The sequence below is a fragment of the Procambarus clarkii genome, chromosome 83 (assembly GCF_040958095.1).
Source record: "Procambarus clarkii isolate CNS0578487 chromosome 83, FALCON_Pclarkii_2.0, whole genome shotgun sequence".
NCBI classification, from domain to species: Eukaryota; Metazoa; Arthropoda; class Malacostraca; order Decapoda; family Cambaridae; genus Procambarus; species Procambarus clarkii.
The window spans coordinates 18264533-18290758 of NC_091232.1; positions in this window are offsets into that span (position 1 = coordinate 18264533).

Consider the following 26226-nt stretch of genomic DNA (forward strand, 5'->3'; position numbering starts at 1 on the left):
TTCCGGGGCTTAGCGTCCCAGCGGCCCGGTCGTCGACAAGTCCTCCTGGTTGCCGGACTGATCAACCAGGCTGTTGGACGCGGCTGCTCGCAGCATGACGTATGGGTCACAGCCTGGTTGATCAGGTATCCTCTGGAGGTACTTTTCCAGTCCTCTCTTAAACACTGTGAGGGGTCGGCCAGTTATGCCCCTTATGTGTAGTGGAAGCGTGTTGAACAGTCTCGGACCTCTGATGTTGATAGAGTACTCTCTCAGAGTACCTGTTGCACCTCTGCTTTTCAACGGGGGTATTCTGCACATCCTGCCATGTCTTCTGGTCTCATGTGATGTTATTTCTGTGTGCAGGTTTCGGACCAGCCCCTCTAATAATTTCCACGTGTAAATTATTATGTACCTCTCCCGCCTGCGCTCAAGGGAGTACAGTTTTAGGATCTTTAGTCGGTCCCAATAGTTTAGATGTTTTACTGAGTGGATTCTAGCAGTAAAGGATCTCTGCACGCTCTCCAGGTCAGCAATTTCTCCAGCTTTGAAAGGGGCTGTCATTGTGAAGCAGTACTCCACGCTAGAGAGCACAAGCGTTTTGAAAAGTATCATCATCGGTATAGCATCTCTAGTGTGAAAAGTTCTTGTTATCCAACCTGTCATTTTTCTTGCAGTTGTGACGCCTACTTTATTGTGTTCTTTAAAGGTAAGGTCTTCCGACATGAGTACACCCAGATTCTTTACATTGCCTTTTCGTTGTATGTTATGATTTGCCTGAGTTTTGTACATAGTTTCCGTTTTTATATTTTCATTTTTTCCATAGCGCATGAGCTGGAACTTATCTTCGTTAAACACCATATTATTTTCTGCAGTCCATAGAAAGACCTGATCTACATCTGACTGAAGGTTTGCCGTGTCCTCTATGTTGCCTACTCTTATGAAGATCCTAGTGTCATCTGCAAAGGATGATACAGTGCTATAGACTGTGTTCTTGTCTATGGCCGATATGAGGATGAGAAAAAGTACTGGAGCATGCACAGTACCCTGGGGGACTGAGGTCTTCACGGTTGATGGGCTGCATTTTATTTTGTTGACTATTACACATTGGGTTCTGTTGGTCAGGAAATTGTAGATCCATCTGCCTATTTTTCCAGTAATTCCTTTTGAACGCATTTTATGTGCAATAACACCATGGTCACATTTATCTAAAGCTTTTGCGAAATCTGTGTAAATTACATCAGCGTTTTGTTTGTCTTCCATAGCATCTAATGCCAAATCATAGTGGTCCAGCAACTGCGACAGGCAAGAGCGCCCTGTTCTGAAACCATATTGTCTGGGGTTATGGAGATGCTGTGATTCCATGTATTTTGTGATCTTACTTCTTAGCACTCTCTCAAAATTTTTTATGATGTGCGATGTTAGTGCTATCGGTCAATAATTTGTTTGCCTCTGCCTTATTTCCTCCTTTATGAAGTGGTGCTATCTCTGCTGTTTTTAGTATATCAGGAATAACGTCAGTATCTAGGCTTTGTCTCCACAGAATGTGGAGGGCCTGCGATAGTGTTTTTTTTTTTTACAGTTGTTTATGAATATGGAGTTCCAAGAATCCGGTCTTGGTGCAGAGTGCATAGGCATACTATTTATGGCTTCTTCAAAATCAAGTGGGGATAGGGTGACGTCTGATATATGATTTGATGTTGGTATCATATCCATGAAAAATTCATTTGGGTTATCAATCTTTAGTGTGTTTAATGGCTCGCTGAAAACAGACTCGTACTGCTTCCTCAGTAGCTCGCTCATTTCTTTGTTGTCATCAGTGAAAGTTCCATCTCCCTTCGCAGGGGCCCGATACTAAATGTGTTTTTTTTATCTAGATTTTGCATAGGAGAACAAATATTTCGGATTACTCTCTATTTCACTGATGGCCTTTTGCTCTCCTTGCCTCTCCTGGGTTTTGTATGATTCTTGTAGCTTCCGAGATAGGGTGCGACTCTCAAGTTGTTCCGCGATTCGTTTTCTTCGCCAATATAGGAAACGACTTTCCCGTTCCAATCTGCATCTCTTCTTTTTTTTTTCTTAGGGGTATGCGGTTTGAACATATTTCTAGTGCTACTGAGGTTATTTTTTCCAGGCACTGGTTCAGGTTTGCATTTTCTAGCTGTTCTTCTCAGTTTATTTCTGTGAAGTCCTGGTTTATTTGCTCCCAGTTTATCTGTTTATTATTGAAGTTGAATTTGCTGAAATCTCCTCCACCGGGAATCTGGACTGGTTTTGAAGGTCTACTCCCCATGGTTGTCATAACTTCAATTAAGTTGTGATCTGAGTAGCAGGTATTTGTAATCATTATGTTCCTGATCATTATTAATGAAAATGAGGTCCAGCGTGTTCTCCTTCCTAGTTGGTTCTACTATTTGCTAGTTTAAGGCAACCCTGTCGCACATCCGTAACAGGTCATTTGCATGTGCCTGTTCATTTAGGCTACCTCCTGGTATTCTTTCTGATATTACTGTATTAGCCAGGTGCTTCCATTTCATGTGCCGTAGGTTGAAGTCCCCAAGCAGGATGATGTTCGGAGCTGGATTTGTGAGGTTTTCCAAGCAGTGTTCTATTTTCATTAGTTGGTCTTTAAACTGCTGAGGGTTTGCCTCTGGTGACTTATATACAAGGACAATAACTACATTTAGAATCTCTATTTTGATTATCAGCACTTCCACCATATCATTTGAGGTGTTTAGCAGCTCAGTACAGATGAGTGTGTCTTTGATGTAGAGGCTGACCCCACCCTGAAGCCGGTGTTTCCTATCACATCTGAAAAGATTGTACTCTGAGATCCATTTTTCACCATCATGGTAGTCCTTTGTGTGGGTTTCTGTTAGGGCTGCAAACACTGCATTTGCCTCATGAAGGAGACCATCTATAAGTGAACTTTGTTGGATTTACGTGTTTTTATACCCTGGATGTTGGCAAATATAAATGATGTTATCATGTTAGTGGTAGTGCTGGATGGCTTACTTGGTGGTAATATTTGAGGCTCTGTTAAGGAGGCCATAGTGTTTGCGTCCAGGGTGTGTTGTTTTGGAAGTGATTCGTCCAGTTTTGGTAGTAGGACGGGTGTTGTGTGGTGTAGTACCTGTGTGCTTGTTTATAATTTGTATTCCAGTCTTGTGGGTATCTCCGTTCCCCTCTGTAATCCTGTATTGATTCCCTCTGACTGTTTCTCTCTCTTATATATACTACTCTGTTTCTGCCATCCTCTAAAAAAATTCCAGTAGTGTCATATTGATCTTCCCGTCTATAACGCTGTGTATCTCTCACGTGGAATTCCGGACACTGAAGATTGTAGCATTTTCTGTCCCTAATTGAAAATTGACATAATTTAGGGTGGAAGTATCTACACCCTGTTCCAAAACGGCATGTACCCCTCTCCAACATGTTCCTGCATTTTCGAGGATGCAGAAAATGGCATTTTGCTCCTAATTTTCCATATTTGCATATTCCTTTAGCGCAGAATTTGCAAATGTGTTCCGGTTTTGCGTTTTTCAAGGTATTTATATCTGTGACTGTCTTGTCTACCTCTTTATTGGAGCCATCTCCGTTTTTCGTCCCAATTCCTTCATCTATGCACTCTGTTTCACTGTTGCTCTCATCGTTTTTATTACCTGGCTCTGCAATATTGCTGTTATTTTGTACCACAATACCCTCTTCCTCCACACTACTGCTGCTGTTCTCTAATCTATCTGTTCCTGAGTTTTGGTCGTTATCCAATGTTGTCTTTTCCCAGTCCACATGTATCACTGGTAGCTTGTCTGTGAATGATAATCTCTGTGACTAGGGAATGTTTTTCATCAGTTTAGTTATGTTCTCTAACATTAATCTGTCATCTTTGTAAACCCAGTAAATTCCTTGCCTTTTTGTGCATCCTGGAGCTTATTCTGTACAGCCCAGGTGAAATCTTATGTTACAGATGCAACACTGGACGCCTGCATTACGTTTTCCCAGTACTCCCGAACACTCGCCACATCTCTCTATTGTCTGATGTATTGTATTGTATTTGAGGTTCACTGTATGGATCACTTGTTGATGTCAGTCCTTTTAACTCTTTATAAAATTATATGTATATATTTACATGTTTAATATATATATAATATTATATGTATACCGTATATTTGTAATATTATGTATGTTATTTTGTTCAAACTTTATGGCAGATACTTAGCGTAGGGTAGCGAAGCTGGTCCCCGGTCGGTACAGGTGACCTCTTGCTGTCCCAGGTTGATGTCACCAGTTTCCAGTTACTCGATTTATAACCACTGATGCCGCCTCTTGCCACTATTCTATATTCCTAGTATTCTATATTTATATAGAATCCATACCCATCCTGCGGGCGGAAGTGGACCCCATAACCATCCTGTGGGTGGTAGTGGACCCCATGCCTATCCTGTGGGCGGTATTGGAGCCAATACTCATCCTGTTGGAAGTACTGGACCCCATACCCATCCTTTGGGTAGGAGTGACCCCATATCCATCCTGTGGGTGGTAGTGGTCCCCCTACATGGTGTTTGTTATACTGAGGAAGTATAATAATAATAATAATAATAATTTTTATTTAGGCAAAGGTACATACATAAAGAGATTTTACAAAGTTTGTTGGCTTTATAGATAAGAGCTAGTACATACAATGCCTAAACCCACTATTACGCAAAGCGTTTCGGGCAGGAAAAAACACTACTGACTAAAGCTTAAAACTAATGGGTAAAAAGAAAAAAATGCGTTGAGTACAAATAAAAATAGAGGTAAAAGAGGGGGGAACATTGTTGAAAAAAACAGCACAAATACAATTACAAATTAATTACAGAAAATTACATTAAAACAGCGTTGATTTGTAAAACAAAAAAACAAAAAACATACATGGGTTGACAATAGAGAGGTAAGGTAGGTTACAGGGAATTTATTAGGTATAGCTTCGTTTTTAACTTAAACTGGTTGAGAGAGGTACTGTCTTTAACATGGTTGGGAAGGTCATTCCACATCCTGGGCCCCTTGATTTGTAGAGCATTTCTGGTTTGATTAAGTCGTACTCTAGGAATATCAAAGCTGTATTTATTTCTGGTGTGGTGCTCATGGGTTCTGTTACAAACCTTCTATGAAGCTTTTGAGATCAGGATTGGCATTACAATTTAGCGTTTTGTATATGTATAGTACACATGAGAGAATGTGCAGTGACTTAATGTCTAACATATTCAGGGATTTGAATAGGGGTACCGAGTGATGTCTGGGGCCAGAATTGGATATTGTCCTAATAGCAGCTTTGTGTTGAGTAATTAGAGGACGTAAGTGATTTTGGGTAGTAGAGCCCCAAGCACAAATACCATAGTTGAGATATGGATAGATAAGGGAGTAATAGAGAGTCACCAGGGCAGGGCGTGGTACATAATATCTGATCTTAGAAAGAATGCCCACAGTTTTTTTAACTTTTTTTGATATGTTTAGAATGTGTCCCTGGAAATTCAGCTTGTGGTCAATGAGAATGCCAAGGAATTTGCCGTCTAATTTGTTACAAATTTGGGTATTGTTTATTTTGAGATTTATTTGATTAGAGGATTTATTGCCAAACAGAATATAGAAAGTTTTGTCAATGTTAAGGGTGAGTTTGTTGGCAGTTAGCCACAGATGGACTTTATTTAGCTCAGTATTTACTGTGGCATTTAGAGCAAGGGGATCAGGACTGGAGTAAATGAAGGTTGTGTCGTCAGCAAATAGGATTGGTTTGAGGTGTTGGGAGGCATTTGGAAGGTCATTAATGTAGATGAGAAAGAGGAGAGGGCCAAGTATGCTGCCCTGGGGAACACCAATGTTGATGGGTAGGGTGGGAGAAATTGTATTATTCACAGAAACACATTGGAGCCTGTCAGTAAGGTAGGATTTGAGGTATTGTAGGGAGTGTCCTCTGACACCATAATGATGTAATTTAAGAAGAAGGTTTTGGTGGTTGACAGTATCGAAAGCTTTATGCAGGTCCACAAATAACCCAACAGGGAACTCATTTTTATCAAGAGCTGTATGAATCGAGTTAAGCATACTAATAAGTGCATCGTTAGTGCTTTTTTTGGGCCTGAAGCCATACTGGCAAGGGCTAAGTATATTGAGTTTGGCTAGATATGAGTAAAGCTGCTTATAGATTAGTTTTTCAAAATTTTTTGACAAGTTTGGCAGGATTGATATAGGTCTGTAGTTGTTAACATCTGTGAGATCACCACATTTGTGGACAGGCGTTACTCTCGCTTTTTTTAGAATATCTGGAAAGGTTTGGAGTTCAAGTGACTTGTTGAAGAGCAAAGCAATAGCAGGGGCTAAAGATCTGGAGGCTTTTTTGTAGATTAAAGTTGGTATCTCCTCAAGAGCACCAGACTTGGTTTTAAGGGAAAGGATTATCTCATTGACGTCAATGGAATTAATAGGCTTTAGGTACAGAGACTGGGGATAGTTCCCTGTAAGATAGTCCTTAATGTCAGTACTGGAAGATGGAATATCATTAGCAAGGGATGAACCAATGGAAGAGAAGAACCTATTGAACTCAATAGCAGAATCAGAGGCTGAAAGCTGACCATCGTTATTAGACAGGAGAGTCGGTTTGTTATTTAAAGACTTCTTTGATCCCAATATTTGTGAAATTGTTCTCCATGTTTGTTTAATGTTGCTCTTTATTTGGGTAAATTTATCTTCGTAGTATTTAGTTTTGGCTCGTTTAATTATCTTAGATAGCAATAATGAGTAATTCTTTGAGAATTCTTTGGAGACAATCCCTAACCTATACTTTTTCTCAAGGTCATGTTTTTTATTAATAGATTTAAGTATTCCCTTTGTAAGCCAGGGATTGTTAAGCCTTTTGGTTGTGACTTGTTTTGTAAGCATAGGACAGTGGGTATTATAAAGGCTAAGAGTTATTTGAAGAAAAGATTGAACTGCTAGGTTGATGTCCTCTATGTTACCTAACTCGGACTCCCAGTTGACATTATCAGTAGCAGTTATAAAATAGTCTATAGTAGTTTCATTGTGTAGTCTAAAACGTATCTCTCTTGACTCAAGAGGTGGTTTGCTAATGTTAGTTAAGAGAAATGTGGGGTAATGGTCTGTAGTGCTATCGGTGATTATACCTGAAGTAAGCGGAGAGGTTATATTTGTCCAGATGTGATCAAGAGTCATGGCAGTGCTATCAGTGATTCTAGTAGGTCTAGTGATTAAGGGTATGAGGAAGCAGGAATCCATACAGTTGAGGAAGCTAACAGCAGTAGGGTGTTCTGGCTCGCAGAGGTCAATATTAAAGTCCCCTGCGATAATTAGGTGGTTTTTGTTCAGTCTGTTATCAAGTATTAGATTTCTAAGGTTTGAGTTGAATTCGGACACATCAGTGTTAGGAATTCTATAAACTGCACCCACAGACAGGATAGACTCGGCACCCTTGACTCTGAAGCTGGCGAAGATATACTCCCCATAGCAGTCTCTAGTTCTAATTTCTTTTAAGCATGTTAGTTCTTGGTGGTAGTAAAGAGCAGTGCCACCACCTCTCTGAAGTTGACGACAGTTGTGGATTGCTGAGTAGTTAGGCATGTTAAAGAGTTGAGTAGTATCATCTTTCAACCATGTTTCAGTAAGTATAATAAAAGAGAAATTGTTGTCAATAGCTTCAATCAAGGCACTAACATCATCGAAGTGTTTGCCTAGGGATCTAACGTTCAAATTGATTACAGAGATATTGTGACTATGAGTTAATATATTGTTTACATCATGTGCTGCAAAATATCTGCAATTTAGATCATTAAAGTGATTATTGTCATAGATAGTGGATAAGAGGTTAAGTTCTGGGTCTATACTTGACTGCATAAAAAAAGCTGATTGCCGGAAAAACAAGAAAAACAAAAAGAAATAAATGTACACAATACTGTACCAAACAAACACAAAAGGGGCTTACAGGGGTACAATGGAGTAAGGGAGTATGGCTAGGCTAGGAAACCTAGGTAATGAATGAGATTAAAGAAAAAAACATATAAACATGGACTATACAAAACACAAGATATAGATATACAAAACAAAAATATAAACAAGACTAAGCAATACAAAAAAATTGAGCAAAAATGAAAAATGAGGTAGATTGCTTACAGGTACTCTCAGGTACACTGTAAGTAACAATAGACAGAAAATATATATCAATATAGAAAAGAATGTCACAATACAATAAGATAAGCAATTACATGAACAGATGAAAAACAAATCTGCTGTAAAATACGAAGTAATTATAGCAAAACACAATATAATAATATAACAATACAATAAGAGCTTACAAAGTATTGAGTCTGCTAAATTAGAGAATAATTATGGCAAGACACAACAATAAATGCAAGCAAACAAGGAATTGAAACAATTAGAGGTAGAATTAAGGTCACTAGATAGCCATGGAGGATACACAAGTTTGGCGGAGAGAACAAAAAATCAGTAGAGACTGTCAAGATGAATATATAAAAAAATTTGACAAATGATAATTGTAAAGTAAAATAATCTTAAAGATAATAAATTTTATTAAGCTTAGTTTTAACTTATAATTAGTATGAACTTAATTAAAAGAACAAAAATGAGATCAATAATTGATTTCAATAAATGACATAGATCAATACAAATAAATTTAAAATATAAATGGAATAGGGTAAGATTAGATTTAAGAGTAAAATTTTACAATGAAACTGAGGTAGATACTTGCATAAGTGCATGGAGACTTGATGGATTATTTAGGAAATTATATGAATAGGAGAACATCAGGTAAATGGTAAGGCAGAGATAGCACCTTAGACAAAGTTAGATTAAGTTAGGTTAGGCTCAGGCACTGAAAGAGTTATTTTAAGTACTGGCATTGGTCGGGTTCAGGTTTTCAGATATACCACAATCACTTAAGAAGGCCAGGAGTTGTTGGTCACATTTTATTTCATATCTTTTTCCTGTAGCTTCTTTCGTCACAAAAATCGTACCATTCCTTGTGTAGCACTGCTTGATAAGACCAAGGTTTTGTTTGCGAATTTGGCGCAGCCTGTAGAGGAGGGATCCACGCTGCTTAGTAAGACACTCATTTATATAGAGGTTGGTTTTTTGCTGAGCAGCTGTTTGCATGAGGTCAAACTTCGCAGAGGGATTTGCAAGTTTGATGAGCATTCTCCTACAGTTACGGGGATTGTTTTTATCTATCCTAATAGCCGATTTGATTTGAACATTGACACTGATCTTTGAATTAATTAGGGTGTTGGCTATGTTACAGCAATCCTCACCTTGTTGTTCAACAGGTAGATCAGTGGAGCTAATTATCAGGGAGTCATGAATTTGTTGTTGCTCTTGGTCATCTTTGGAAGCCGCCTGGTGAGTCTGAAGGAGATTGATCTGTTTTTCCAGCTTTTTAAGGAGGTCACTTTGAGCTGTGAGGGTTTCTTCAGCCTGAATCTTACGTATTTGATCCATTGTATCATTTGCAACAGTTTGTATGTTGAGAATTTCTTGGTTGTTGTTCATCGACGATTTAAGGAGGCAGTCTATGGTATGTTGTTGTCGGGTGACTGTGTCTTGGAGGGCCAAAATAGCTTCTGATTGCATTTTCACAAGGTTGTGCAGTTTCTGGAGCCATGGATTACTTCGGAGAGGTTTGAAGTTTAAACAGGGAGCCATAGATTGAGTGAATTCTAAAGCTAGAGATCCGAGGTGAGTTGAAGGGGGGGGGGGAGTGAGGAGGGGGAGCAGATGCTGTGTTTACAAACATCGGCGAGGGTTGGGTCGTTGCCAGTGTTTCATTCAGAACTCTAGGAGTAATGGAACCAGAGCGAGAGGCACCCCTACCTTGCTTGTTGTTATGTTTGGGCATGTTTTCGACGAATAGATTCTTGGTAGCGTTTCTAATGGTAGATACTTGGTGAATTATAGTAGGGATGACTAGCGTATTGGGAACACTTGGCAGAAGGGTCGTAGAAAGGCAGGCGAAAATTGGTTAATTTTGGTTGATTACTGTTGAGGTTCACTGTGAGTTATGTCATATTAAGTCTCCATGCACTTAACTCGTGCTAGGCAGCAGTTAGGCCATGCAACGTTGAGTGGAGACGAAATTAAACACGAAATTTCAGCAGCTGTGACGGAGCCGGTACCACCGCCAGCGTTTCCCGCCGTCCGAATGACTTGTTTTGTAGGAAAGTCTTGGTTGTAGGGTTGATATAAAGCCATCGCTTGGTTACTGACTTTAATACTTATAAACAATTACATGACTAGTAGCTTCCGAGCTGGTAGCGTCCTGTACGCTCTTGTTTACCTTCTCTACTCTGGCGTCTCAGCCGCCGCACATAGAAAACGGATGGTACCATTTTCTGTGAACATGACATCCCTCCTTTTCTTTAAAAAGAATGAATGCAGGATGTCTACCATGCTTGTAGCACAAAGCAAAGTTATTGACACAAAGTAAGTTATTAACATATCAAGAGATATTGCATACATTTAACATTAATTAAGCACACAAAGAATTTAAACAACTTAATCATTACCACACAGGATTTCAATGTTAAAAATACAAATGCAATGTTAAACAAACATGAAAGAAACTGTAATACAAAGTTACAAAATATTGAATGAGAGATCTGCATTATTCAAACAATATTAAATTTAGTTTAGCATTATAAGTAAATACTTTGCATAACATAGAAACACAATTAATCATCAAATCGCTTAGGACGTTTGACATGACGTTTAGGACGAGAGTCCTTAAATACAAGAACATCCCTTGGTGAATTGTTTGTCAGGTTATAACTCATTTTTTCTTTATCGTTTGTACGACTTTGCACTTCATCATTTTCTACACTAGTTAGAATCACTTTGAAATAAGCCATATTACGTGTTATACTATGATCTCTATTACTAGCTGTTACCATACTTCCTTTTACACTAATCACTTTATATGGTTTTGTATCATACGGCATATCTAGCTTTCCCTCTTTTTTCTTTTTAACGAGAACAGTATCTCCAACTTTTACGAATTGTTCCTTTGCACGTTGATCATGAGCAATTTTCATTTTGCCCTTGGCTTGTGCATCCTTCTGAGCGAGACGTTTATCCGTTACCTCGGCTGGCATGACAGGTAGTGCGATTCTCATAGGACGTCCAAATAAAAGTTCACCAGGTGACTTGCCCAGTGTTCCATGCGGTGTTGCACGGTAGTTCCTGAGAAAAGCATACATAGCTTGTTTCCAGGATCGTCCTTCGGCATGAGCACAGCGTACCACTTTCATGAGAGGTTGCATGAATCTCTCGACTTCTCCATTTGCTTGTGGATGTAGTGGCATCACACGGCGGTGTTTGAATCCAATATGCTCAGCAAAGTTGACAAAGTCTTGTCCATTGAATGGCGGTCCATTGTCCGTCTTGACAACTTCAGGAATGCCAAAGTTTGAAAAGATCTTGTCGAGTTTCGGGATGACGGCCTTTGCAGATGTGGAAGTGATGATTTCTACTTCTGGATAACGTGAGTGATCATCAAGTACTGTCCAGTTGGTAGCGGTCCGCAGAAGTCCATCGATAATTCCGTCCATGGTGCAGCAGGTAGTGGTGAAGGTTGTAGAGGTGTTGGTCTTGAAGTATCCACTGCAGCTTGGCAAGGGACACAGGCATCATGCATGTCCTTTGCTTGACGATCAATGCCAGGAAACCACACCTTTTCTCGTAGCAGCTGTTTGGTCCTAACAAGACCTTGGTGTCCTTGATGTGCAAGCTTCAGAGCACGTTGCTGGAGAACAGCTGGAATGACGATACGAGTACCTCGCAGCACGGTGTCGCGTTGTTGCGTAACACTTAATTCTGTCTGGATGGGTTCAAGTACTTTGAATGTATCTTGGTCAACTCCTGAGGGTGGGATGCGTGGAAACTTTTTCCTAGTCAATGCATCCACTCTTGCTTGCAGAGTTGGGTCCACTAGGGATGCAGTACGTATTTCATCAAGAGTGAGAGCCTTAGGGACTGCATCATAGGTTACAGAGTGTACATATTCCTCGGCAACTTGCTGATGCTTGGTGATGATGAAACTGTTGGCAGGATGCCGACTGATGTAATCAGCGGGATTGCCTGCACCCGGCTTGTACTTCACCGTAAAGTTGTATGGTTGCAGACGAAGAGCCCATCTCTCAATACGAGCTGGTGGTTTGGACTTTGGATTATTGAAGATGGTCTCCAACGGTTTGTGGTCAGTGACTATCGTGGTGAAGGGTTCACCAAGCAGATACACATTGAAGTGTTCACAGCCCCATACAAGAGCAAGAGCTTCCTTCTCTGTCTGACTGTATCGTTGCTCAACATCTGTGAGAGAACGGCTGGCATAGGCAATTACTACTCTGAAAACTGGTTGACCAGGTTTGTGTTGGGCTAACACAGCACCTAAACCAACAGGACTACCATCCACCATTAACTCAGTGTCCATTGATGGATCAAAGTACGCAGCAGTCGCATTCTCTACTAGTGCATCTTTCACGGCATCAAATGCATTTTGCTCGATATCGCTCCAGTACCATGATGCATTTTTTTCTTCAGGGGCTCACGTAGAGGCTTCGTAATGGTAGCAAAATCTGGAATGAAGCGAGAACAGTAGTTTGCCATTCCCAGAAAACTATGTACTTCAGTGGATGTTGAAGGAGGTGCATCATTCTTGATATCTGCAACTTTCTTAGGATCTGGAGACAGACCTTTGTCACTAAGTACATGTCCAAAGAATTCAATTTTATGTTGATTGAACTCAGACTTTGCTCGGCTTAGCGTCAAATTCTTTTCTCGTAAGCGTTGCAATGTTGCACGAAGAGCTTTGTCATGTTCAGCTTGGGTACGGCCATAAACAATGTTGTCTGCATTAGGTATATCTTGCAATACCTGGCTGATGATGTGCTGGAATACCTCAGCAGCACTGTTGATACCAAAACTCAGGCGCTTGTACCTATACAGACCTCGATGTGTCGTAAACGTTGTGATGAAGCGACTCTCTTCATCAAGTTCAAGCTGATGATAGCCCTTGTTTAAATTTAACTTGCTGAATACAGTTGCACCATTCAAGCGGTAGATCATATCATCTACAGTGGGTGTAGGATGGCGTTCATGCCTTGTTGGGAACACGCATGTCCACACAAATGCCTATCTCATCTGGATTCTTCGGCTTTGGTGGAGTGACAATTGGGCTTACCCATGGTGTTGGGCCTGTTACTGGTTCAATGATATCTAGTTCCATCAGCCTATCCAGTTCGGCATCGACTTTCTTACGAGTATGGAATGGTTGTCGGCGATGTGGTTGGGCAACTGGAATTACATATGGGTTGATATGCAGATGAACTTTGCTATCAGTATAACAACCTATGGATTTAAATCGATCAGAAAATTCAGCAACAATAGCATCAACATTGTTTGCACATTCCACTGCTACAGCATTAGAAAGCTGAAGTAGCCCTAATTTGGTTGAAGTCTTGTAACTGAGTAGAAATTCCTTTGCATTTATAACAACATGGAATGTAGTAGTGAGCATTGCACTCTTTGACTTATCTCTGCAGTGAAAGTTCCAATCACTGGTAAGGCTATCTTTGAAGCATAGGCAGTGGCTTTGCCATTGTAGTTTTCAAGCTTCAGGAACTATTTTTTAAATTTCTCATAGTGACATTCAGCAATGGTGTCAATGTTTGATCCAGTGTCAATGAGAACTTTGAGACAAATACCAGCAATGTATACTATAGTCTCTGGGTTGTTTGGAAGATCATTCCATTCTGTGATTGCTTGTACTCCATAAATGTAATCACATTCACTGTCATCTGAGACTGGTTGTAATGAAATGTTGTCTTGTATATTATTAACATTCTGGATTTGAGGTGCAATATTGTGTTTGCTACCTCGACCCCTATGACCTAATCCTCGTACAGTGCCTTTATTCACTGACTGTGGTTTCTTTAGTGCGGAACGACACATAGCACCAAAATGACCTAGTTTTCCACACTCATAGCACTTCTTACCTTGAGCAGGACAAACATTACCTTGGTGTGGGTAGTCTCCTCTACAATTGTAACATTTATTGTTGTTACCCTCTGATGTGGGTTCTTGTGACTGCTTGAGTTTTGTTCCTTGACCCCATTTGTGATGTGGTTTTCGGCTCAATTTGCTGTTAGGTTTGCCATGATATCTTCTTTGATCACGGTGTCCTCCCTGAACCTTACGTACCTCATCACTGTTAGTAACAGTGGCGGAACCGTTGTTGGCACTGCACTCCATGACACGAGCATCACGTGCAGCATCTTCCATTCAACGAGCAATATCCAGTATCTTGGTAAGAGAGCTTTCATCATCAACAAGTTCTAGAGCTCTTCGACGGAGACGTGTAGATGTGCATGTTTCAATTATTTGCTGTTTGATTTCTTTGTCAACATCAGCAAACTCACAATGGGCTGCTAAACCCTGCAGACGTGTGTGGTATTGATCTACGGTTTCATTAGAGAGTTGTCTGGCTCTCCTGAAATGCATAATTTCCATTGCAGTGTTTTGCCTTGGTTTGAAATGTTCTGTTAATTTGGCTTTGGCAGTGTCATAATCTTTGGCACCACCAGTGTCTTTCAGTGTGTCAAAAATCACCTGCATAATGAAGTACAAAGGCACGCTTTCTTTCAGCACTTTTGATGTCTGAAACTATCAACAAATTTTCAAACCTTTTAAGCCATTTGACCCACCTCTGTGACAGGTTTGTCTGGTCACAGTCAGGATCAAATGCAGGAAACTGAGGTATATTTGCCATTTTTACTGTATAAAAGTAAACTTATCACTTAAAATGTTCCTCAGAATATTAAACACTTACTGCACTGTATATGTTAGTTAAGAATTCACTGTAATTACCTTAATTTTGCAAAGCACACAAACATTTTAATGCAAAAGTTCACAGCAGAGCACAATACAGCAGCAACTGACTTCTTACCTAGCCCTTGTGTACATGTGTTGTTCCTACTCACAGCAGCACAGCAGTTGTCAGCAGTTGGCGCAGCAGTAGTTAGCAGTTGGTACAGCAGTTGGCAGCAGTTGGTGCAGCAGTTGGTACAGCAGTCAGTTCACAGCGTGAAGAATTGTAGCACAGAGCGCGTTTCGTATACAAAACATCGGGTTTTGTATACAGCATCAAAGCGTCGTTTCATACACCGCGTCGGCAGATTCCTCAGTACACAGCTTCTTCAGTCAGCACAGCTTGGGTACCACACAGCATTGGTTAGCATACAGCATTGGTTAGCACACAGCATCGTTTAGCACACAGCATTGGTTAGTACACAGCATCGGTTAGCATACAGCATCGGGTATGGTGCTCACAGCTTCTCTTCCTCCTCCGGGCAGCATGCTTCTCCCTTGAGTTTTAAACTGAACAAATACCTGCGTTCACAGTTCATCCTCGTCGCCAATGTGGTGTTTGTGTGTTACTGAGGAAGTCTTGGTTGTAGGGTTGATATAAAGCCATCGCTTGGTTACTGACTTTACTTTAATACTTATAAACAATTACATGACTAGTAGCTTCCAAGCTGGTAGCGTCCTGTATGCTCTTGTTTACCTTCTCTACTCTGGCGTCTCAGCCGCCGCACATAGAAAACGGATGGTACCATTTTCTGTGAACATGACACCATCCTGTGAGTGGTTGTCGACCCCATTCTCATTATGTGGGCGGTAGTGGACCTCATACCCATCCTGTGGGCGGTAATGGACCCCATACTCATTATGTGGGTGGTAGTGGACCCATACTCATTTTGTGGGCGGTAGTGGCGCATATACCTATCCTGTGGATGGACATGACCCCCCATTCCCATCCTGTGGGCGGTTATTGACCCCAATCCTGTGGATGATAGTGGTCCCCAAAGCCATCCTGTGGGCAGTAATGGACCCATGCCCATCCCTTGAGTGGTACTGGACCCTATACTCATCCTGTATGTGGCAGTGGAGGGCATACCGCTCCTTTGGGAGGAAGTGGACACCATACTTATCATGTTGGTGATAGTGGGCACCATACCCATCCTATGGGCGGTAATGGACCCACTACCCACCCTGAGGGCGTTGGTGGACTCCATATGCGTCATATGAGTTATAGTTAATCCCATACCCATCCTGTGGGCGGTTGTAGACGATATACTCATCCTGTCGGCAGTAGTTAAGCATACACCCATTCCATGGACGGTACTGTACCCTATTCTCATGCTCTGGGCGGCAATGGAGGCCATCCTCATCCTGTGGGCGGTAGTAGACACAATTTTCATCCTGTGGGGTGATTGTGGATCCCATATACCCATCCTGTGGGCGGTATAGTGAACGCCACACACATCCTTTGGGCTGAAGTGGAACATATAATCATCCAGTGGGCAGTAGTGGACCCTATACTCATCCTGTAGATGATAGTGTCCCCAAGCCTATCCTGTGGGCAGTAGTGGACCCGATACCCATCCTGCAGGCGGTAGTGGACGCTATACTCATCCTGTGGGTGGTGGAGGACCATAAACCCATCCAGTAGGCGGTAGTGGACCCCATACCCATTCTATGGGCAGTTGTTGGGCCAAGAAACATTCTATAAGTGGTATGGACCCCTTACCCATCGTACAGTAGGTAGTAGACACTATACCATCCTGTTTGTAGTAGTTTATCCCATGGACATTTCAATGTAACTTCGTTTTCTGTTGACGTTCCTACAATACATTCTTTAGAGATTTTTAGAGCACAAACTAGTGTATATAATGTTGATCGGTGAAGCACTTTTATTTTATGTATTTGTAACGGTTCTATTGTTACGTAAAGTATGGTGACAAATAAACACAGACACTTTGGTACTATATATATATTTGGTCAAATATACAGAAGTACACAGGAGATTCTTTGGTGTGAGTTGAGCGCACTGAGCGTCGGTACAGTATCTCGCAAGTGTCTGCTCTAGACCACACTTGAAAGTAGACTAGTTAATGTTCGCTACACCGCTGCTTATATTGCTCGGGCATCTCACCGTGTTGCCCGGGCAACGCCTCACCTCATTCATCTCCAAAGGTTGACAGGAACATTAACACTATATTTGGAGCGAGTATATTATTGGGATAATCTACTCGCTACAGAACTCCCCCTCCCAGGGGATGAAAGGAAAAATACTTGATCAAGGAACTTAGCTGGTCGGCGAATTGTACGCCCTGCTCGCGTTACATAACCATCAAAGTTAACTTCCTCCTCTTCGCTGATGTCATCTAACTGGGGTCGTAGGGTGGGAGGTCGCACAGGATCGTCCGTCGTCGCAGGATCAGGTTGTGGTGCGGCTGGTAACTGGGGTTGTAGGGTGAGAGGTCGTACAGGATCGTCCGTTGTCGTAGGATCAGGATGTGGTGCGGTTGGTAACTGGGGTCGAAAAGTGAACTGCGTAGTCGGCGGATGTGTCTCTGGTTGCTATATAGCAACTGAAAAGGAGGATCAGGATAAGGATCTGGGAAGGGACGGAGGGGGGGGGGGGTGTCTCAGACGTTGAGACGAAGCCTGGAGCAGAGCAGAGAGCTGAGTGAGGCCAGAGTCGTGGAGCTCTATGTTGGAGAGCGTGGCGGCTAGATTGAGAATTGTGAGTGTCTAAACTCGGGGAGCGAGAGCGTGGCGGCTCGATTGAGAATTGTGAGTGTCTAAACTCGGGGAGCGAGAGCGTGGCGGCTCGATGCGGTCGTAGTCTGCTGTTTGCTCTGTGTCGAAGCTGTAGCGTCTTGGGTTGATTAGGACTGTACACGCAGAGTACTACATTGTTGACTGTGGAAATTGTAGTCTGGTACTAAAAGATGTAGGCAGTGTGTGGACAAGCTCGGTGTAGCAGGAGAGAAGAATGTGCATAATTGTTGCGTCCTTGGGTCGCTGGTGGAGCATTTAGATCCGGGGCGGATGGGCTCGGGCACCAGGACATTAGGAGGTAATGTAGGCACGTAGTTAGGACAACGAGGGAATCACTGCTAGAGCTGAATTGTCCTGGAGGCGACGAAGTGTCGGAAACGCAAGCTGTAGGTCCTGTATTGCGCAAAGGCCTTGAGTCGGCCGAGTATCAAACTGCAGTGAACTTGTAGATGAATCTGATGACAGAGCAGCTGTCGTGGGCGTAGGACAAGCAGTGCCCTGGCAGCGACGGAGAGTCGGCAGGACAAGCTGTAGATCCAACATGAGGTAATCATTGATGAGGCTGTCAGATGAGTGAGTAACGATCGTGGAGCAGCAAGCCGTAGTAGATGAAAATGCAGAGATGGACGCGATGAAAATCATAACTGTGGCGAGGGTGTTGGCAGCGTTCCATCACAGCTAACAGTAGCAGTAGAGGTCCAGTGAGAGTCCATGTTGTAGTCCATCGTGGCTGGGTATCGTCGAAACTTCGTGAAGGTCGAAAATAGCCTCCATCTGCATGAACCAAAATTCTGAATCATCTGCGTTGTATGCTGGAAACCTGGTAGATAAATCCATGACGAAGATCTAGTTTGTGACTAGATGTTCTTTTTCACTCACTGGGTCACCAATGTAACGGTTCTATTGTTACGTAAAGTATGGTGACAAATAAACACAGACACTAAGGTACTATATATATATTTGGTCAAATATACAGAAGTACACAGGTGATTCTTTGGTGTGAGTTGAGCGCACTGAGCGTCGGTACAGTATCTCGCAAGTGTCTGCTCTAGACCACACTTGAAAGTAGACTAGTTAATGTTCGCTACATCGCTGCTTATATTGCTCGGGCATCTCACCGTGTTGCCCGGGCAACGCCTCACCTCATTCATCTCCAAAGGTTGACAGGAACATTAACACTATATTTGGAGCGAGTATATTATTGGGATAATCTACTCGCTACATATTAAATTATAGTGCTTATTATAATTTACTAAGAACAACTAATATTTCTCAAAACAAAACTACGAGCCTTCAATAGGATGTAGCTGATCTGTAATATTCTAAGAGCATGGACAATAGCAGGTAAATTTCACAACCCATGTGGGACCTGAAAACTACAATTTTCATTATAATTGAACCAATCACGAGTATTGGTACGTGAGGAAGAGGTTTGGGCCTTGAAAAAAAATATAACTGGGAATATACCACATATGTACTAATTCACAAGCAAAATATTGACAATAAGCAACAAGTCATATATGTGCTGTTTTGTGCGAGAGCGGGCAACCCGCTCTCGCACAAGACAGCACATATATGACTTAATGCTTAAAGTCAATATGTTGAATATGAATTAGTACATATATGGCATATTCCCAGTTACATTTTTTCCAAGGCCCAAACTCTTCCTCACGAAGAGTTTGAGGCTACTATGGTGTCCACTACCGTCAACAGGGCGGGTATTGGATCCATTACCGACCACAATATGCTTATTGGGTCAAGTACTGCCCACAGGATAGGTATGGGGTCCACTACTGCCCACAAGATGGGTTTGGGGACCACTATCACCCACAGGATGGGTAAGGGGTCCACTACCGCTCACAGGGTGGGTGTGGGGTCCACTACTGGCTACAGGTTGGCTATAGGGTCACTACCACCCACAGGATGGGTATGGGGTTCACTTCCGCCCGGAGGATGGGTATGCATGGGGTCCACTACCGCTCACAGGATACGTATCCTGTGAGCGGTAGGATCCACAACCGCCCACAGGGTGGATATGGGGGCCACGTTCATCCACAGGATGGGTATATGCTCCACTACCACCCACAGAATGAGTATGGGGTCCACTACCGCCCACAGGGTGGGTATGAGGGGCCGGCCACTACTACCCACAGTATGGGTATGAGGTTACTATACCACTCATAGGATGGGCATGGGATCCACTACCGCCCAAAAGATTGGTATGGGGTGCACTACCACCCACAGGATTGGAATGGGGTCCACTACCACCCACTAAATGGGTATGGAGTACATTAGCACCCCACAAGTTGGGTATTGCAGAGCCAGGTAATATAAACGATGAGAGCAACAGTGAAACAGAGCGCATAGATGAAGGTATTGGGACGAAAAACTGAGATGGCTCCAATAAAGAGGTAGACAAGACAGTCACAGATATAAATACTATGAAAAACGCAAAACCGGAACACATTTGCAAATTCTACGCTAAAGGAATATGCAAATATGGAAAATTAGGAGCAAAGTGCCATTTTCTGCATCCTCGAAAATGCAGGAACATGTTGGAGAGGGGTACATGCCGTTTTGGAACAGGGTGTAGATACTTCCACCCTAAATTATGTCAATTTTCAATTAGGGACAAAAAATGCTACAATCTTCAGTGTCCGGAATTCCACGTGAGAGGTACACAGCGTTACAGACGGGAAGATCAATATGACACTACTGGAATTTTTTTAGAGGAAGGCAGAAACAGAGTTGTAAATATAAGAGAGGAACAGTCAGATGGAACCAATACAGGATTACAGAGGGGAACGGAGATACCCACAAGACTGGAATACAAATTATCAACAAGCACACAGATACTACACCACACACCACCCGTCCTACTACCAAAACTGGACGAATCACTTCCAAAACAACACACCCTGGACGCAAACACTATGGCCTCCTTAACAGAGCCTCAGAAATTAACACCAAGTAAGCCATCCAGCACTACCACTAACACGATAACATCATTTATATTTGCCAACATCCAGGGTATAAAAACACGTAAATCCAACAAAGTTCGCTTTATAGATGGTCTCCTTCATGAGGCAAATGCAGTGTTTACAGCCCTAACAGAAACCCACACAAAGGACTACCATGATGGTGAAATATGGATCTCAGAGTACAATCTTTTCAGATGTGATAGGAAACACCGGCTTCAGGGTGGGATCAGCCTCTACATCAAAGACACACTCATCTGTACTGAGCTGCTAAACACCTCATATGATATGGTGGAAGTGCTGATAATCAAAATAGAGATTCTAAATGTAGTTATTGTCCTTGTATATAAGTCACCAGAGGCAAACCCTCAGCAGTTTAAAGACCAACTAATGAAAATAGAACACTGCTTGGAAAACCTCACAAATCCAGCTCCGAACATCATCCTGTTTGTGGACTTCAACCTACGGCACATGAAATGGAAGCACCTGGCTAATACAGTAATATCAGAAAGAATACCAGGAGGTAGCCTAAATGAACAGGCACATGTAAATGACCTGTTACGGATGTGCGACAGGGTTGCCTTAAACTAGCAAATAGTAGAACCAATTAGGAAGGAGAACACGATGGACCTCATTTTCACTAATAATGATGAATTGATCAGGAACATAATGATTACAAATACCTGTTACTCAGATCACAACTTATTTGAAGTTATGACAACCATGCGGAGTAGACCTTCAAAACCAGTCCAGATTCCCAGTGGAGGAGATTTCAGCAAATTCAACTTCAATAATAAACAGATAAACTGGGAGCAAATAAACCAGGACTTCACAGAAATAAACTGGGAAGAACAGTTATATAATGCAAACCTGAACCAGTGCCTGGAAAAAATAAGCTCAGTAGCACTAGAAATATGTTCAAACCGCATACCCCTAAGAAAAAAGAGGAAGAGATGCAGATTGGAACGGGAACGTCGTTTCCTATATAGGCGAAGAAAACGAATCACGGAACAACTTGAGAGTCGCACCCTATCTCAAGAACGGCGAAGAAGGTTAGGTAGAGAAATAGAAACAATTGAACGGAAGCTACAAGAATCATACAAAACCCAGGAGAGGCAAGGAGAGCAAAAGGCCACCAGTGAAATAGAGAGAAATCCGAAATATTTTTTCTCCAATGCAAAATCTAGGTAAAAAAAACCACATCTAGTATCGGGCCCCTGCGAAAGGGAGATGGAACTTTCACCGATGACAACAAAGAAATGAGCGAGCTACTGAGGAAGCAGTACGACTCTGTTTTCAACGAGCCATTAAACACACTAAAGATTGATAACCCAAATGAATTTTTCATGGATATGATACCAACATCAAATCATATATCAGACGTCACCCTATCCCCACTGGATTTTGAAGAAGCCATAAACAGTATGCCTATGCACTCTGCACCAGGCCCGGATTCTTGGAACTCCATATTCATCAAGAACTGTAAAAAAACACTATCACAGGCCCTCCACATTCTGTGGAGACAAAGCCTCGATACTGGCATTATTCCTGATATACTAAAAACAGCAGAGATAGCACCACTTCATAAAGGAGGAAATAAGGCAGTGGCAAAAAAATTATAGACCGATAGCACTAACATCACACATCATAAAAATTTCTGAGAGAGTGCTAAGAAGTAAGATCACAAAATACATGGAATCACATCATCTCCATAACCCCAGACAACATGGTTTCAGAACAGGGCGCTCTTGCCTGTCGCAGTTGCTGGACCACTATAATATGGCATTAGATGCTATGGAAGACAAACAAAACGCTGATGTAATTTACACAGATTTCGCAAAAGCTTTAGATAAATATGACCATGGTGTTATTGCACATAAAATGCGTTCAAAAGGAATTACCGGAAAAATAGGCAGATGGATCTACAATTTCCTGACCAACTGAACCCAATGTGTAATAGTCAACAAAATAAAATCCAGCCCATCAACCGTGGAGAGCTCAGTCCCCCAGGCTACTGTGCTTGCCCCAGTACTTTTTCTCAACCTCATATCGGACATAGACAAGAACACAGCCTATAGAACTGTATCATCCTTTGCAGATGACACTAGGATCTTCATTAGAGTAGGCAACATAGAGGACACGGCAAACCTTCAGTCAGATGTAGATCAGATCTTTCTATGGACTACAGAAAATAATATGGTGTTTAACGAAGATAAGTTCCAGCTCATGCGCTATGGAAAAAATGAAAATATAAAAACGGAAACCACGTACAAAACTCAGGCAAATCATAACATAGAACGAAAAGGCAATATAAAGGATCTGGGTGTACTCATGTCGGAAGACCTTACCTTTAAAGAACACAATAAAGAAGCCGTCACAACTGCAAGAAAAATGACAGGTTGGATAACAAGAACTTTTCACACTAGAGATGCTATACCGATGATGATACTTTTCAAAACGCTTGTGCTCTCTACAGTGGAGTACTGCTGCACAATGACAGCCCCTTTCAAAGCTGGAGAAATTGCTGACCTGGAGAGCGTGCAGAGATCCTTTACTGCTAGAATCCACTCAGTAAAACATCTAAACTATTGGGACCGACTAAAGAGCCTAAAACTGTACTCCCTTGAGCGCAGGCGGGAGAGGTACATAATCATTTACACGTGGAAAATATTAGAGGGGCTGGTCCGAAACCTGCACACAGAAATAACATCACATGAGACCAGAAGACATGGCAGGATGTGCAGAATACCCCCGTTGAAAAGCAGAGGTGCAACAGGTACTCTGAGAGAGAACTCTATCAACATTAGAGGTCCGAGACTGTTCAACACGCTTCCACTACACATAAGGGGCATAACTGACCGACCCCTCACAGTGTTCAAGAGAGAACTGGAAAAGTACCTCCAGAGGATACCTGATCAACCAGGCTGTGACTCATACGTCAGGCTGCGAGCAGCCGCGTCCAACAGCCTGGTTGATCAGTCCGGCAACCAGGAGGCCTGGTCGACGACCGGGCCGCGGGGACGCTTAGCCCCGGAAGCACCTCAAGGTATGGGGTCCACTATCACCCACAGGATGGGTATGGGGTCCAATACCTCCCACAGAATGAGTATTGGGTCCAATACCGCCCACAGGATGGGTATGGGGTCCAGTACCATCCACAGGATGGGTATGGGGTCCAGTACCGCCCACAGGATGGGTATGGGGTCCATTACCGCCCACAGGATGGGTATGGAGTCCACTATACCACCCATAGGATTGGTGTGGAGTCCAATACCGCCCACAGGATTGGTACGGGGTCGACTACTGCCCACAGGATGGGCAAGAGGTCCACTACCGCTCACATGATGTTTTTATTATTATTATTATTATTATTATTATTTTCTACCACAAACGTGGCTACACGTTTACAATGCTCACCAGCATATATACATTTTCTTCTGTCCTCCATGGACAGGGTTAGAGATGTGTTAAACATAAAGTTCAAGGGTTTATTGAACAATCAACCACAGAAGGTGATTCGGTGCTTTTAAAATGCTAAGCTAACCCACATACGTAAATTCATAGATATACAGATTTGCGTGTGCCCTACATAAAGTGTTCGATGTGTCTTTTACATAGTGTCATTAATGTGCATTTACAAAGGTGAAATGTAATTCTGATTAGCTTCCATATATACTGTATACACATACATATACACACACACACATATATATGTACACATACATATATACATACATGAATACATACATATACACACACACACATGCATTCACATACATTTGTGTCTTTTACTCTGACAGAGTGAGATAACTGATAGAGAAACTAGTGTGCAATTAAGCATTTTATCACTGAAGGTGATGAAGGTGCTTTTACAAGCTCATGTTATATAGTTACATCACATACATACATACATTATATAATTGATACATTACATGGTTAATCTTGGGTACAAGTCCAATATATCATCAAGTGCTTCAGTACTCATATAGTAATTACATAGTTCAGCATACCTTAGCCCAGGAGGGTGAAAGTCAGTCAATATGGGACATTCTACAATATAATGTTCAAGAGAGTGCATGTTTTCTCTTTCACAAAGTTGACACATTGTGTACTCGACATTTTGGTTTTAAGGAAGCTGCCAGATACGTCTATATCCCAGGCGTATTCTGGCCACTATAACATCACATTGTCGGGTTCTTGTTCTATTAGTCCCATATGTGAATGTCTCCTCACGATATCCATCATAATATTTAATGCTACAACTTTCAGGTCTTTGTGAATTTGTTAGGTCTGTGAGATCTTTATTAGATATTTGTTTAAGTATTCTCTTAGTCACTGCTAATGAAACACCCATATAAATTTTTACCACTGGTTTTCTACAGGCTGTCTTTGCAAGCATATCAACAGTGTCATGCCTTGAAATACCAACATGTGATGGTATCCATAGGAATTTAATTTCAAATCTGTTTTCTATAGCAGCTAAAACATTCATTCGAATATCACTGACTATTTTCTGGGTGTCACTACTATGTGCGTTCAATGCAAGGAGTGCACTCTGCGAGTCACTTGATGGGTATTAGGTCGACAACCACTCACAGGATGGGTATGAGGGGGGAGCCATACTACCATCCACAGGATGGGTATGGGGTCACTACCACCCACAAGATGGGAATGGGGTCCATTACTGTTCACAGGATTGGTATGGGGTGCACTAACGCCCATAGATAAATAAATATAAATAAATAAATGTTTATTTAGGTAAGGTACATACATACAAGAAATTTTTACATAGATTGGTGGACTTATAGATAGAGCTAGTACATACAATGCCTAAAGCCACTATTACACAAATCGTTTCGGGCATGAAACGTTTCGGACGGACCCCATAGGATGGGTATGGGGTCCACTTCCGCCCAGAGGATTGGTATTGGGTCCAATACCGCCCACAGGATGGGTATGAGGTCCAATACCGTCCACAGGATGGGTATGTGGTCCATTACCGCCCACAGGATGGGCATGGGGTCCACTACCACCAACAGAATGAGTAAATTGGGTCCACTACTGCCCACGGGATGGGTATGGGATATATAATAATAATAAGCACTATTAGTTTATTAAGTTTATTATTACTTATTAAGTTTATTATTACTACTTATTTATTATAATTAATTTCCTAATTTCATCTTCATAGTTTCCTACTCTGTGCTTTAAAATTGCTCTGTATCTAGTGTTATCCCAATCTCCCAATGTTTATGTACTTAATCCAATCATCTTTAACATTGTGTTCATTGCTGTCTTATATGTGCTTGCATTATGCCTTTAATATACATTCAAATCTCTCTCATCTCATTTTTTTTCTTGCAGTGCGCTTGTTATCATTTGATAAATTTCTCTTCTATTTACCAACTTAAAATTTTCTGTCAGATTAAGGACGTGCCCGAAAAGCTGCGCGTACTAGTGGCTTTGCACTATGATATGTATCCTCACAATCCCAATGTACCTTCTTTTATAGTTATAAATAAACAAATAAATAAATAGTTATTACATATAATAATGGTGCTTCCCAAATCATCATTATATACAAGAG